The sequence below is a fragment of the Pteropus alecto genome, unplaced genomic scaffold (assembly GCF_000325575.1).
Source record: "Pteropus alecto unplaced genomic scaffold, ASM32557v1 scaffold433, whole genome shotgun sequence".
Lineage (NCBI taxonomy): Eukaryota > Metazoa > Chordata > Mammalia > Chiroptera > Pteropodidae > Pteropus > Pteropus alecto.
Window position 1 is genome coordinate 829757 of NW_006433953.1, and position 15056 is coordinate 844812.

A 15056-nucleotide genomic window follows, 5' to 3' on the forward strand; every position below is an offset into this window, starting at 1 on the left:
CGATCCATGAACACAATGTCTTTCCATTTTTTTGTGTCTTTCTTTCAGTAACATTTTGTAGTTTTTAATGTACAAGTATTTTGCCTCATTGGTTAAGTCAATTTCTAAGTATTTTATTCTTTTTGACAATATTGTAAATGGAATTGTTTTCTTAGTTTCCTTTTTGGATTATGTATTGTTAGTGTATTGGAACACAACTGAACTTTTTGTGTTGATTTTGTATCCTGCGATGGCTGAATTTGTTTATTAGTTCTAACAGTTTTTTGGTGCGAAATCTTTAGGGTTTTCTACATATAAAAATCGTGTTATCTGTGAACAGAGATAATCCTACTTCTTCTTTTCCGATTTGGATGCTTTTTATTTTTTCGATTTGACTAACTGCTCTGGCTAGAACTTTTAGCGTTATGTTGAATAGAAATAATGAAAGCAAGCTTCCTTGTCTTGTTCCTGATCTTAGAGGAAAAGCTTTCAGTCTTTCACCATCAAGTATAAGATTTGTTGTGGATTTTCCATATATGGCTTTAATTTTGTTGAGGTACTTTTTTCTATTTCTAGCCTGTTGAGTGGAGAATAGTTTTTTTTTATAAACTAACTAATTTGGGGGTACTTATTGTGTCAGGCATTATGGATCAGTTAATTTGATGTTTCCAAGGGTCTTTGGGGTAGGGCCTATTGTCTCTATTTTACTGACAAAGCAACTAAGGCACAAAGAAGTTTTATAGTTTGTCCAAGGTGACACAGCTACTAAGTGATAAAATTGGGTAGAATTTGAGAGTGCCGAATCCTAACCACTAGACCACTAGCGAAAAATTGGATAGAATTTGAAACCGGAGTCTGTGTTCCTGATTGCACTCTGTTTATGATACTAGTTAACGTTTCACTTTTAGATATGTCTCAAACACAAGTCTGGAAGTTTGTGAATCCTAATGTGTGAGCTTAAAGACTGGATGGTGAATAGGGGAAGAAGACCACTGCACTGAAGGAAGGCCTGGCTTATCATAAAGAGAAGTAATGCTTCACTTGGCTGGAACTGCTCTGATCTGCTTACTTATAGGCACCTAACCCAAGATTATAAAAAGAAGTTAAATTTAAAGCCAGCAACACTGATGCATATGATTTAGCTTCTTCATTTGCTTCTCAAAAGGGATGTCTTTTTTGCAAAAGCCAAAAGGAAGACTCTTTTAAAAACTCAACTATTTATGGAACATCTTTACTTTTAACTCAAGAAAAGTAACGAATTAACAGCTCTTCCATAGAGATTAGATTTGAGAAATAAACTTACTAAGACCTTGGAAAGCTGTTATGTAAAGAAAATGTTAGGAGAGATGTACTACCACATGAATATGAAAGCAAGCAATAAAAACAAACAAACAAACAAACAATAAATGTATCCTCTGGAGCAGGGAAGGAAAAGAGGTTTATTATTATTCCAGGTTTGATGGCTGGGTGGCGGCTGATAGAGGGTTGTAGTGAGAGGGAGCAACACAAAGTGTTATGAACACAGGCCGTACAGCAAATACTTGGATTTCATTCCTGCCTTTGCCACTGACTTGCTGGGTGATCTTGTGCAAGAAACTCGACATTTCTTACCTCAGTTTTCTCATCTACAAAAGGGGAATAATTATAGCATCTACCTCGCTGGGTTGTTGTGAAAATGTACTGAGTTATTCTTATAAAATGGTTAGAACAATGCCTGACATGAAGCTTAAGTGTATTGAGTGTTGAGACTTAGAGAAAAGAAGGCCTGTGAAGGCATGAGAGGAGCAGCAAGTGAGCCTGGAAACTATGCTCAATAAATGTTGCTTGAACAAATATACTTGTCATCCTGTTCTTGATCAATTGAGGAGGGAAATCGTAGCCTTCAAAGAATTTGTCTCTTAACTCGCCTTTACCGCTAGAGATGCTTAGATCTTATTTTGTATGTTGTCAGGGTTCAGGAGACATGTTTTGGAGTTGCCTGGTTCTGTGATAGCCACATGAACTTTGAAAGGACTAAGGTCTCTTATGAAACACAAGGCAAGAGAGTGTATACCAAGGGCAACCTAGGCATGCCTGTGACCAGGCCTGATCTATCTTCCAAAAGATATGAAAGAATAAACCCCACGCAGATGGGAAGATTTCCATGCTACAACTCAAAGGCATAAAGTAGAAATGAGTTTTCTTACCAGACATGAAGATGCTTCAGGCAGAGGGAGGTGTTAGTGCTGCCTTTTTCCGGCCCAGTCTCACACGGATCTCACGGACACAGACCCATCCTCTGTGACTGCCATGTTCATGCTGTTCTCTGGACAATCAAGCTCTTTTAAACTCTCTTTCCTTTCTTTGCACAGTCTGCATCTTCTGTCTAGAACACTCTTTTCTCCTTATCTATTTCTTAGATTACAGCTCAGCTCCTCTGTGAGCCTTTCCTTGACCTATTGCCCCAAGGGAGATTAAGCGTCTTCCTCACTGATTCTCTAAGGACATGATATATACACATATATCTGTATTTCTTCAACATGCATTTGTTGTACACCCCTATGCCAGGCCTTGGTCCAGCTTTAAGGGAAAGTCACAGACCCACTTGTAGAGAGATGATTTCACTGACTAATAAGTCAGAGGTCACAGTATCGTTACCTTCTGAGCCGCAACTCTTGTTGTGGGCCCAATTGGATTCAGATAGTGAGGCTTTGCTGCATTGTAATTAACCATTGATTTGCCTGTCTCCTCTGAAGGTCATGAACTTCTCAAGCATAGATGTGACTTATTTTCCAATGTCCAACTGAACAGTTGGCATTATGGAGAAACATTGAGTCCAGCTGAGAGATGGGGAGAAGGGACAGAGCTATCAATAGAAACTGAGGAGAGACCAGGGAGGAAAGAGGAAAACCAGGTGAAGTGTGGTGTCCTGGATCTCAGGAAACAAAGTATATTAAGGAGGGAGTGATCAGCTGTGTCAAATTCTGATAGGTCAAGTAAGATGAAGACTGAGAATGCACTATAAGATTTATCAGTGGTTATTGGTGGCCTTGACAGTAACTCAAAGTGAGGTGGGGAGAAGTGTAGAGGTTTGAAGAGAGGGGAGAAGGTGTAAATTAGTTGCCCAAAAAAGTGAGAGAGAATGGACTAAGAAAGTATAATATGATTACTGGACAGCAGTCTGGGCCTAACAGAAGTTTATTAATTTGAATACAAATCAGCTTAGTTGTTCTTTAGCCATGCTCAGCTGTGTTGGATTCAACCAGAATTGTGGTTTGGCTGAGTGAGTACACTTTTTTTGGAATAGGCAAGTGAGTCGAATGTAAACAAATGAGTGATTAAAACGATTGCCCTTGGAATTTAAGCTGGATAAAAATCAGAGTGAATGCATTAAGATGAGGCACAGTGAAGAGGCAGTAGAACCAATTTGAGTGCAGATCCTGGTGGGATCTAAAAATATTCACTGGAAGGAATGAGCTGGAAAAATAGTCAAGGACTAGGATTCATGAATCAAAGATTGCAGAGGCTTCTGTAGCCTAGGAAGAAATGGTTCCAGGGTGCCTGTGTTTGCTGTCAAGAGTGAGGCAGATCCTGTGAGACTCTTACTGAGCTCAGTAGATTGAGGGAAATCACCACTGAGGAGACACTTCTCTGGCATGTGCCACCCACCATCCTTCCAGAAGGTTTACCAATTCAGAGTAAGTTTGTTCTGGACCCAGAATGAGAGAAAAAATTAGTTGAAATTTAAATAACTGTCATGCTGGCAGATTATTTGCTTTAAAAATAGATGTTGAAGGCAGTGTTCCTGAGGTTATATGTGCCTTGGATCTTGACTTTTTTCTCTAAGAGATGATGGTCACATGTGCTACCTATATGCATGGATGTTCAATTCCTAGCTATATAACTGTATCCCTCTTCTTCTTCATAATCTCAAAAAGAAAGAAAGAAAGAAAGAAAGAAAGAAAGAAAGAAAGAAAGAAAGAAAGAAAGAAAGAAAGAAAGAAAGAAAGAAAGGAAATACTAGATTATAAGCAAATGAGACAGATGTCGTTGGTGAGATAAGTCTGCCTCTTCCTGTAGTTTTGTAATTAAACTCTTTGTAAGCTTTGATATCTTACCTACTTTTTTATTAACCAATGTCTTGACACTCCCACAACTAAATACAGCACATACTGCATTTCCAGAGCCTGTAGGCAGAGAGTGTAAATCACTGGCCCAGGAAATAGAGTAGTGGACGTTATTAAGTGACACTTCAGCTGGGTAAGTGACTCTGGGAAACAATTTTAGGGGTAAATGGGTTGCAATTTACAAAGCTGTAGAAGAAAAGGAGGAATAGAAAGAAGAAGAGAAGCAGCAGCAGCAGCAGCAGCAAGGAACAAGCAGAAGAGGAGGAAGTGGAGGTGGAAGGGAGAAAGAAGAGATGAAGGGAAAGTAGGAGACAAAAGGAGATCAGTCCTGATCCTAATTTCACATACATTCAATCAGCCCAGACATCTGCCCTCCTTACAACTGACCAGGTGGCGGACAGCCACTCCTGCTCAGGTGGAGGACACCCACGGTGATTGCCACCCCCAGACTTGCTTTGAGTTTAAAATTAACTACCCTTCCCTGTATTCACTTTTTAGGAGTTAAGGAAGGATTCATAGATTAAGAAGGTGGCATCTTGAACAATATATGTCTTTGGCTCCACACCTCCCCTGACCTCTTATCAATTACAGAGTTTTCTGCTCAGATGGGAAAAGACAAGGGGTCTGGTCTTGGTACTGTGTCAGCACAAACCTGGCCGGGAGATACTTGCTGGTTCTTATGTGCTCAGCACCACTGAGGGCTCCTGAGAAGGACCAAAATATTTTCTAATGCATATTAAACATGTATGCATATTTATGGCATCATTCCTTTTCTCAAAAAGTTTACAACTTGCTTGAAATAACAGGCATATTAATTAAGTACATAAAGTGTTCATTGTTAGGGGGTAAGTACGAAAAGATCTTGAACAGGATCATGCACTAGAATTATCATAAGAGTGTCAAGTGGCCTTTACAGGAAAGGCTGTCAAGAGCTGTAAAAGGCTTTGTCTGCCCATCTCAAAAGGAAGATATTTTACTTTCCTCAAACAGATTTAGCCATAGGCCTGAAATATTCTTTTTCTGTAGTAGTCAGCCTGGGACCCAAGCTATTGATGAGAAGATTACAGGGTCGGGCAGAAAATATTAATTCCCTATTTTCTTTTCAAAATTCAGCATGGTAGAAATATGATTAGAAGGAAACTGCAAGATAACTACAGAGTGAATTACAAAGAAAGCAAAAGTTCAACAAGTCCTTGTTCCTCTCCTCAACCACTCCGGTCTTTCCCCCACCATGTCCCGTCCCTGGTCCTTGAGAAAGTAAATATCAACTTGACTTGTGAAGTAAATTTCTGCCAAATCTCTAGCCAAGTGTTTCTCCGAAGGATATGCTGCAACTGTAATTGTCTTTAAAATCCCTTTCTTTGAGTAACTTCTGCATTATCATTTATTGGGAAACTGTGTTCTCTAAAAGCATAGACTATCAAAAAACTTTGTTGTTTAAAATTATATCAGTAAGAATGAATATCCTATTCTTGCCTCTGAGTCACTTTGACATAGAAGCAGCTTCAATATATGACTCAGGTGCAGAGCTTCAAATAAGGGGTTGCTAGTCCCAACATTTCACAGCTATCTTAACTGTACTACCTAAAGAAACAGACTGTGAGTCCACTTTGCAGTTCAGACCTAAGGTGGACCTTTCCACACAGCCTTGCTCTGCTTGGAGCCTATCAAAATATCACTTCACTCCTAAATCTTATACTAACTCTTTGGTGAGATGACGTATGGGTTCCCTGGTGTATGGTCTCTCTCATGGCAATAGGTCAAAAGACCTGGCTTTGTTGGACTACAGGCTGTTTTAGGTCTCAGGCTGATTGGGCTAGGACACCTTTTAGCTTCAAGACCCTCTGTGGAGTTTTTGTTCGTCACCCCTCAGAACACTTATTCAGGATGCTGGCTGGCCCAGAGGCCTGTGCCAGGTTGGTGTAAGGATAAAAGAGTAAAGACCTGAAAAGACAAATGAAAGGAATGGGTAAAACTTGCATGTGGAAATTGACTGTAGCTGGTCTCAATGGCCTGCTTTGGGATTTCATCCTGGTAGCAGTAATACTTGGCTCTCTCTTAAAGTTGGTCCTTGGTTAGGTTCACATAGTATCTGTGAACCTAATTCCTTGGCCTGCCTCGAAACTTCTCCTCACAACTGATAGGTAGGAAGTAACACCCAGGAAACCACAAATTATGCCTCAGTAATTGGAATATAGATATGACTTGATTGCCTGACTTTTGAAAAATAAAACTTCTTAGGAATGTCCCTGGATTCAGTGGGAAGTTTATAGAGATAAATACACACATTAAGAAAAAAGAAAGATCTCATGTAAACAATGTAACATTACACCTCAAAGAATGAGAAAAAGAACAAACTAAGCCCAAAGTTAGCAGAAATAAGGAAATAACAAAGATCAGAGCAGATAAACGAAATATGGACCAGACAAACGATAGAAAAGATAAAAAAAAAAGAGCTGATTTACTGAAAAGATAAACAAAATTGACAAATCATTAGGTAGACTAAGAAAAAAAGGAAAAGACATATAAATAAAATCAGAAATGAAAGAAGAGACGGTACAGCTGATAGCACAAGAATACAAAGAATGATAAGAGATTACTATGAACAATTATATATCAACAAATTAGATAACTTAGAAGAAATGGATAACTTCCTAGAAACATGCAGCCTATGAGGATTGAATCATGAAGAAATAGGAAATTTAAAACAGAGTAAGGAGAATGAATCAGTAATCAAAAATTCAAAACAGAAAAAAAGAAAACAAGGACCAGATGGCTTCCCTGGTGAATTCTACGAAACGATTAAAGAAGAATTAATGCCAGTCTTTCTCAAAATCTTCCAAAATGTGAGGAGGGGGGAACGCTTCCAAAATCATTCTGTGAGGCAAGCATTACCCTGATAAAGACACTATAAGAAAAGTATAGGCCAATATCCCTGATGAATATATGTGCAAAAATTCTCAACAAAATATTAGCAAACTGAATTCAATAGCACATTAAAAGGATCATACTCACGATCAAATCAGATTTATCCCTGAGATACAAAGATGGTTCAACATATGCAAATCAATACACTACATTAAGACTAAAAAAGTAAATTTATATGACCATCTCAATAGATGCAGAAAAAAGCACTTGATAAAATCCAAGATAATTTTATGATAAAAGCACCAAAGTACATATAGAAGGATCATATCTTAACATAAGACACGTCATATATGACAAGATGACAGCTATTATACTCAATGGTGAAAGACCGAAAGATGGAGAAGGTTCGGAGATGGGTAATGATCAGGAGTTCAGTTCACTAAAGGTTAAATTTGAGTTTCTCCCAGACATTCAAGTGGAAATGTAGAGAAGGCTACTGGAAATTTGAGTCTGGAGCCCAGGAGAGAGTTATGGGTTGGAAATATAAATGTACATACTCTGGATGTCCAAGAGTTGAGTCCTGGGGACACATTGCATTAAAGATCTGGGAAAAGTGGAGAAACCAGCAAAAGAAACCGAGAGAAAACATTGAGATAAGAGGAAATAAATTCCAAGAGAGGGATGTCCTGGAAGCCAAGGGAAACGGGTGTATCAAGAAGGAGGGAGACAAGCCCTGTCTGACTGACCTTCGGCAGGTCCAGTACTACCATATTTTCTCGGGTGGGCATCGTGAGGTCTCAGCCTGGTCTGTGCAGCCACGATGGATCCAAGTTCGAAATATGACAACGTTGAAAGATATTATCAGGCAAGTAAAGTCAATCAAAAACATCCAGAAAATTACCAAAGTCTATGAAAATAGTAGCAGCAGCAAAATATTCCTGAGCTGAGAGGGAGTTGAAACCAACTTACGTGTATGGAACAGGATCTTTGGCTCTGTATGAAAAAGCTGATGTTAAGGTGCCTGAAGACAAGAAGAAACGCTTTCTTATCAGTGTGTCCTCAGATAGAGGGCTTTGTGGTGCTATCCATTCCTCAGTTGCTAAACAGGTGAAAAGTGAGGTGGCTACACTCCCAGCAGCTGGGAAAGAAGTTAAGATTGTTGGAGTTGATGATAAAATTAGAGATATATTTCATAGGGCTCATTCTTTCTGATCAGTTTCTGGTGACAAAGAAGTAGGAAGAAAACCCCCTAATTTTGGAGTTGCATTAGTCATTGCCCTGGAATTATTAAATTCTGGATATGAACTTGATGAAGCATCTATCGTCTTTAATTGATTCAGGTCTGTCATTTCCTACAAGACAGAAGAAAAGCTCATCTTTTTCCTTAATATCGTTGCGAATGCTGAGAGCATGATGATATTGATGCTGATATGCTGCAGAATTACCCAGAAGACAATCTGGCCAACATCATCTACTATTCTCTAAAGGAATCCACCATGGGTGAGCAAAGTGCTAGGATGACGGCCACAGACAACGTTAGCAAGAATGCTTCTGAGATGATTGACAAATTGAATTTGACTTTCAATTGTACTCGCTAGGCTGTCATCACAAAAGAGATGATTGAAATCATCTCTGGTGCTGAAGCTCTGGATTAATAAAAATCAAGTTTCATCCGCAGACAAGAGATAAAGAAGGAAAATTCAGCCACCTGATTTTGTTTTTAGCTTAACTGCTGTCCTGGTCAGAATAAATTATTGGTCCATTGTTTAAATTACAAAACACAGCAAGGTATTTGTAAATTATCTTACAATAAACAACTTACAATAAAAAAAAAGAGAGAGAGAGAGAAAGTGGTCAAAGCTTCTATGTGAAACAGGGTGAGGCCTGAGAATTAACCCTTGGATGTAGAAGGAGAAGGTATTGGACACTTCAATAAAAGCAGTTTGGGAAGAGTGGTGAGTGGGTGCACAATTGAAGATACTCTAATAGAAAATAGGAAGAGGGGTAAGAGACAGTGAGTATGGACAAGTCCATAGAGGAATTTTGTGGCAAGCAGAATAAGATTTAGTAGTGGTGAAGGGATGGCAAGACGGGAGAAGTAAGTAGTGGAGAACAAAAGATTAATGATTTAGGAGAGAAAGAGGATAGAATTACTGGAGAGGTATGCTGAATAGGCCAAAGGAGATATGCTCTATTGCACAAATGGAGGGATTGTGTTTATACAGAAGGAGGGCTGTGCTCATGCAGATGATGGTAGGTAGTGCTATAAAAGTGCAATTCCTGGCAGTGTTAAGTGCCACCCTTTTCCTTCATTTTTATTTAAAAACTATATAAGAACGTGAGTGACCCACTGAGAGTTAGATCACAGATAATCTTGACTCCTTTCTAATGTTTTATTGGAAGGGAAACTACAACCTTTGCAACTCAAATATTACTTTAGTAAATTGCTGTACTCTCTCCATGACTTTTGACAGTCTAGTGCTTTTTACACACCTTGAATGAGAATTGCTGATGTAGGGCAATATGCAGGGTGAACTGGCTCAGGTGACTGGGTTCTGGCAGTAGACAGTAACTCAAGGAAAAGTGTCTGGGAAAACAGATTGCAATTTACACACACACACACACACACACACACACACACACACACACACAAAGGGTGGTCTTACAGTTCACATACGTTCATTGTCTCACAATGCCTGGTCTTCTTACCACAACTCTTATTATCCAAAAAACTGGAAGAAAGGAATTTTCACTGTTAGTTTATGAGGATGACACTGTTGAAAAGGAGGCAACAATCCACAAATGTTGTCCCTCCCCCTCCCATTCTCCCTCCCTGCCACCTACAGCACCTGGTCTTTCTAGGTGGTCTCCCATCCAAGTACTAACCATGCCTGACCCTGCTTAGCTTCCGAGATCAGATGGGATCTGGCTTGTTCAGGGTAGCATGGCCATAGATCCAGATGTTGTCACTTGTATTAAGCCTTGCTGCAGCAAACCAAGACTTAATACCTAATCTAATTATATTTTCAACTTTCCCCAGGAATGTAAGTCAACCTAGAATTTCCTGTTCAGCACTAGGAGGTAATATGCTGATAGATCCTTTCCTGTTTCCCTTAGGAGGGTGACCTTGCTTGAAACAATGCTTTTTTTTTTTTTTTTTGCTAATAAATTACTTTTTTTCATTCCCTTTCTGCCTTTAAAAAACTTTCCTTTTTTGCAGCTTGCAAATAAAAAAGGAGCTCTTTTTTATTTGGGATAGGATACTTCCCAGTTCATAACTCGTTCAATAAATCCAATTTTATCTTTAAAATGTACTCACTTGAATTTTTGTTATTTAAAAGCCCTCAGGTAGCATCTTCTAATATCAGTTATACTTTTTCTTTTATAATAATTAAACTCCCTATTTTCATTTTTTAGAACTTTGGGGCTCTGTGTGTGTGTCTGTGTGTGTGTGCGTGTGCGCGCGCACGCGTGTGTATTACCAGAAAGAGAAGGCAGTATCTACCACAACTTGTGCCCTTCGCTCAAAACCCCAACAGCATCCCCTCCCCACTACAGAGAGCCTTATTCTCAAAAGGAAGAGAGTGAGGGATTGGCATTGCAGCTGTGCCAGCAGACACTACACAGGAGATGCTCACTGATTCTGTTTAGTCTCTTAGGAGAGTGCATGTATAAATACTACATATGTAAATGTCTTTTAAGACATCAGTCCTCCTCTCAAGGGATTTAAAACTGTCTGCCATAAAAGTTGTATCAGGAAAAGGGAATATATTGGTAATTATTACTACCAAGCCTAAGTATCAAAAGAGTTAGAAAAGTATGTGTACCTAGATTTTCAAAGAAGGCTTTATGCTAGGGGTTCACCTAGCATAAGTATAAAGGCTCTGATTCAGCAATGCAGAAAGAAGAAAAAACTGACCCTGGGAAACCGCAGGCATCAGCAGTCCCCAAGTGCATCAAATTTAGCTCCTGAACTTTAAGTGGCTTATTTTGAAATGCTTGGGGGGTGGGGGAGTCTCTAGGCTTCAATCTTTCGTTAACACATGCAGATTTGTCCCTGGAAGAGCCAAGGAAGGCCCTTTTTCATTTTTCTCTGATTATTATTATAGGAGAGGGAAGGGAAGGTAAAACTTTGCAGGAGACACAGTTCCTGAGGCCTAAGGAATTTTCAGGTATGTATGGAATTGCTTCAGGCAACAAAAAGTCTTTATTCATTCCTGGATCTTGAAATAAAATGTCCATATAAAACACGTATTGAAATAAATTGCCAAATATGTGTCCATCTCATTAATGGTTTATTGTTCTGTAAACAATGTAGGGGTTAAAATTTCCCACATCAACTGAATTCCTGTGTGATGATTGGTACAAAGCAATAGGTAATCACCAATTAAGACAAATCATGGATAGTTGGGATAGTTTTATTTTTAACTCAAGTTTTAAGTAAAACTTTATTTAAAAATAAAACTTTATTTTGAAAGTCACCTTATTTTTAACTAAGAGAAAAATCTTTTTTTTTTTTTCTATGTGAGTATGGATGTGTTTCAGTGCATTTGGTATCATGTGTGGGGCAAGGCCTCCACAGTAATATCCTGAGAGTCCAGACTGAAGCAAGGCAATATTTCATCCTCTTTTTTGGGGTTTCAGTAACTACAAAACTCAGAAAAAAATTTAACTAGTTTTCTCGTTGAGTTTAAACTAGAAAATGATGCTGCTCTCAGCAATTGGGAACAAGCATTTTTTTGTCAGAGCCACAAAGGAAGACATTTAACTTTCCCCTCAAAAAAAGGGGCCCAGTGCCTTACACAAAAATGATGTTGGAGTGTTGACTTCCTCCAGTGCTGCTAGGGACAGAAGCCACTGGGAATGGGAGGACCCACAGCATGGGCAGGGAGAATTAATTCTGGATTTCCTTCTAAGAACTGGGATCGGGAGGGCTCTGCAAGGAAAAAACATGCAGGAGAACTTGAGAATGAATTACAGAGAAAACAGTGGCTCCTTCATGGTGAGTTCTTGCCCAGGTGCATTCGTGCCTCTTCCAGGTGAGTGCAAGGATGGAAGTGCGTCAATACCAACAGCTACTAGTCATCAGGATGCTCACTGCAGCTGTCCTTGGTGAATATTCCACTTCCAGATCCCAAATGGTCTGCCTTGGACTGGGAAATTGAGCTGCTGCCTTGCCAAAGGTCAGACACCTGCTTAGGCTCACAGGAAGGAAGCCCTTTCTGCTACGTGCCTGGGCTTCCTCAGAAACTCTTCTCAGGGCTGATAAGAGGGGACAACACACAGAGATACTGCTCAGTTCTCGGTGACCAGAGTTTGGGTATAACTTGATCTCACCTATTTTCTTAAAATTACCTCATCATAAATTTACCCATGGGCACTAGTGAACAATATATTCCCAGAACTTTCCCTGAATACAGTGGTCTTTCTGATGCTCATGATCTGATGACTTGAAAAAAACCAGCTTATACTATTTCAGGAAAAGACATGTACAGTGGCACATAGGCAGCATAATGTCATTCTGCCCTAAAGGAACTGGAGTTAACATTTTCACTCCGAATTTTCAGAGGCTACCACGCCTGCAAATTAGAGTTTCTACACCATAGTCACCTCTTTCTTTTCCCTTGTTGCCTTTCTATCCTTCATCTATTTTCCCTCCAGACACAATCTTTTACCTGTTAAACCAATCTTCTCACTGTCAGTAAACTTCCTTCTTCCTTCCCAATACATATATGTTCTATACAACCTGATTTTTTTCAGGGCAGTCCCACATATAAATATTTATTCACTTATTTTATGAGTGAGTCTTCATGTAATGAAAACACATTCCTAATATATTTCTAACCTGATCCCCAAGACTTTTCACCTGCTACCTTACCTGGTAATTCTAAAACATTGAGGACAAAGCATCGTGTTGAATAGACAGAATCCCCCTGGCCATACCTCTATTTCCCATGTGCTCTTTCACCCACTGGGTGGCTGCAGTGATGCTCTCCGTCTTGGTGACGTCCAAGATCACTGTCTCAAGCCTGTCTGATGTCAGGCCCTTCAGCTGTTCGGCCCCCTTCTCCATCAGACACACAACCAGCACCCTTAGGCTTCACAGGTCTAGCTGCCTGGCCAGCAGGTTCCCAAAGCCTGAGTCACAGCCCATGATGAAGACATACTTGTCTTGGAGGTGACTCACCATCTGCCTCTCCCTGTACCAATGCATAAGGTAGTACAGGCCTACGATAGTCACGAGGTACAGCCACATGGTGAGGGGAACTTCTTCCCCTTCAAAAGAAAGAGAAGAGCTTTCATTTTATTTCTTCTTTTTTTTTAGCCAGTATCTATTGAATATTTACAAGGTTCCAGGCATTACATTAGGTGCTGAGAACTCCATATTAACTAAAATTTGGTCCTACCCTCAAGGAGCCACAGTCTAGAGAAGGGAGTCAGGGAGGTAACCAAACAAATGCAGTGCAATGTAGTTGGTAGCATTAACAGAAGTACATACACAGTCTAATGAGGCTGCAAAATAAAAAGGATGACCCACTGCCTATAAAGACAGTAACGGCTTCCAGAGGCAGAGATTTTGCAACTACTTCCTGCAGGATCGGTAAGAATTCAAAAGTAGACAAGGATGAGAGGATATTCCAGGCAGCAGGAGCGTGTATATGAATGGAGTGGTGAGTAGCATTACACTTCCTGAGACCTACAAGGAGTTCAGCATGGTGCAGCACAGAGCATACAGAGGAAGAGATGGGAAATGAGAGAGGGAAAGGCCAGACCATGAAGGGTCTTCTGGGCCACACTTACCTCTTAAAGAATAATATCGCCCCATAGGTTTGTTCAATCCTTTGAATAATTAATTTTACTTTTGGAAATCTGGCTTAAGAAACATAACGACAGCAACATTTTATTAATTACTATGTCCTAGGTACTGTGCTAGGTGCTGAAATTATAAAGAAAAGTAAAATACAGCTCTTGATTTCAAGACGACAGCAGACAGAATATACTGTATTCTTAAGTTCTACATCCAATCCTAGAAAAGGAGAAAAGAAGAGAGGGAGGAAGAGCATGTAAGATGTATATTATGCATTTATACATATGAATGTAAACTTACCAAAAAAAAGTTTAGAAGGATATACATTATACATTAAATGGCAGGGGTTACCACTAGAGAGAAAAAAAAAAAAAAAAGGCCAAAATTGAAGCTGATCATCAAAGGAGATTTTAGTATTATGTGTAATGTTCTAATTTAAAAAAAATAAAGATGTTGTTTACAGCCTGCTCCCCTGAACAAGCCCAATCCCATCTGATCTCGGAAGCTAAGCAGGGTCAGGCTTGGTTAGTACTTGGATGAGAGACCACCTAGGAAGATTAGGTACTGTAGTTGTAAAAAATAAAAAATAAGGGATTGTAAGCTGACAAGATCCTTGCAATGTGTGAGGTCCACCAAGGGTTGCCTTGCCTAAAATAAATAAATAAATAAGGATGTAGATATGAATCATGATTTAACATGTGGTAATAAAATAACATTTAAAAAATCAAGGTACATGTCTCTTCTTCTTTCCATTTCATTCTGAAAATTCAGTCCTAAAGCCATAATGTTGGGTCAAGTAAGGCAGGTACTGGCATTGAGGGGGTTAAGGGTGGGGTGTCCTGTAGTCATGGAGAGTCTGAGCATGATCTGGGAGAGGAGACTTTATGTGCAGAAGGGCTGTCTAGTGCAGTTGTCAAACCCCACGTGGGTGAATATTGTGACCATGGAGGAGGGCTGCCTCACATGGCTTATTGGAGCCCAGTATAAGTCAAGAGGGTGTTTGTACATGGAAAGGAGTTGCAGCAGTGGTAAGAAATTGATTACGTAAAGGAGAACAGACTGAATGAGTAAATATAGTAAGAATAATGGGAGCAAGATTTCTCACTTATAGAGAAGGGAGCTACAAATATAGAAAGGCAGAAACTCTAATGAAGACTGTGAGTTTGGATTAGAATTGGAGGTATTGGTATGAACTCATGGTTTTCAATATAGATAGATAAGAAATAAAAATCGACTTAAATATGTGTACATACATATACACATGCACATATTCATACATATACACACATGCATAT

General features: G+C 39.5%; 2 pseudogenes; one reads left to right on the top strand and one right to left on the bottom strand.

Annotated features, from left to right (window-relative positions):
* The first annotated feature begins 7727 nt into the window (after positions 1-7727).
* Positions 7728-8608, top strand: LOC102878476 (annotated as a pseudogene).
* A 1182-nt stretch (positions 8609-9790) lies between these two features.
* On the bottom strand, positions 9791-9909 carry LOC112477426 (annotated as a pseudogene).
* Between the last annotated feature and the right edge of the window lie 5147 nt (positions 9910-15056).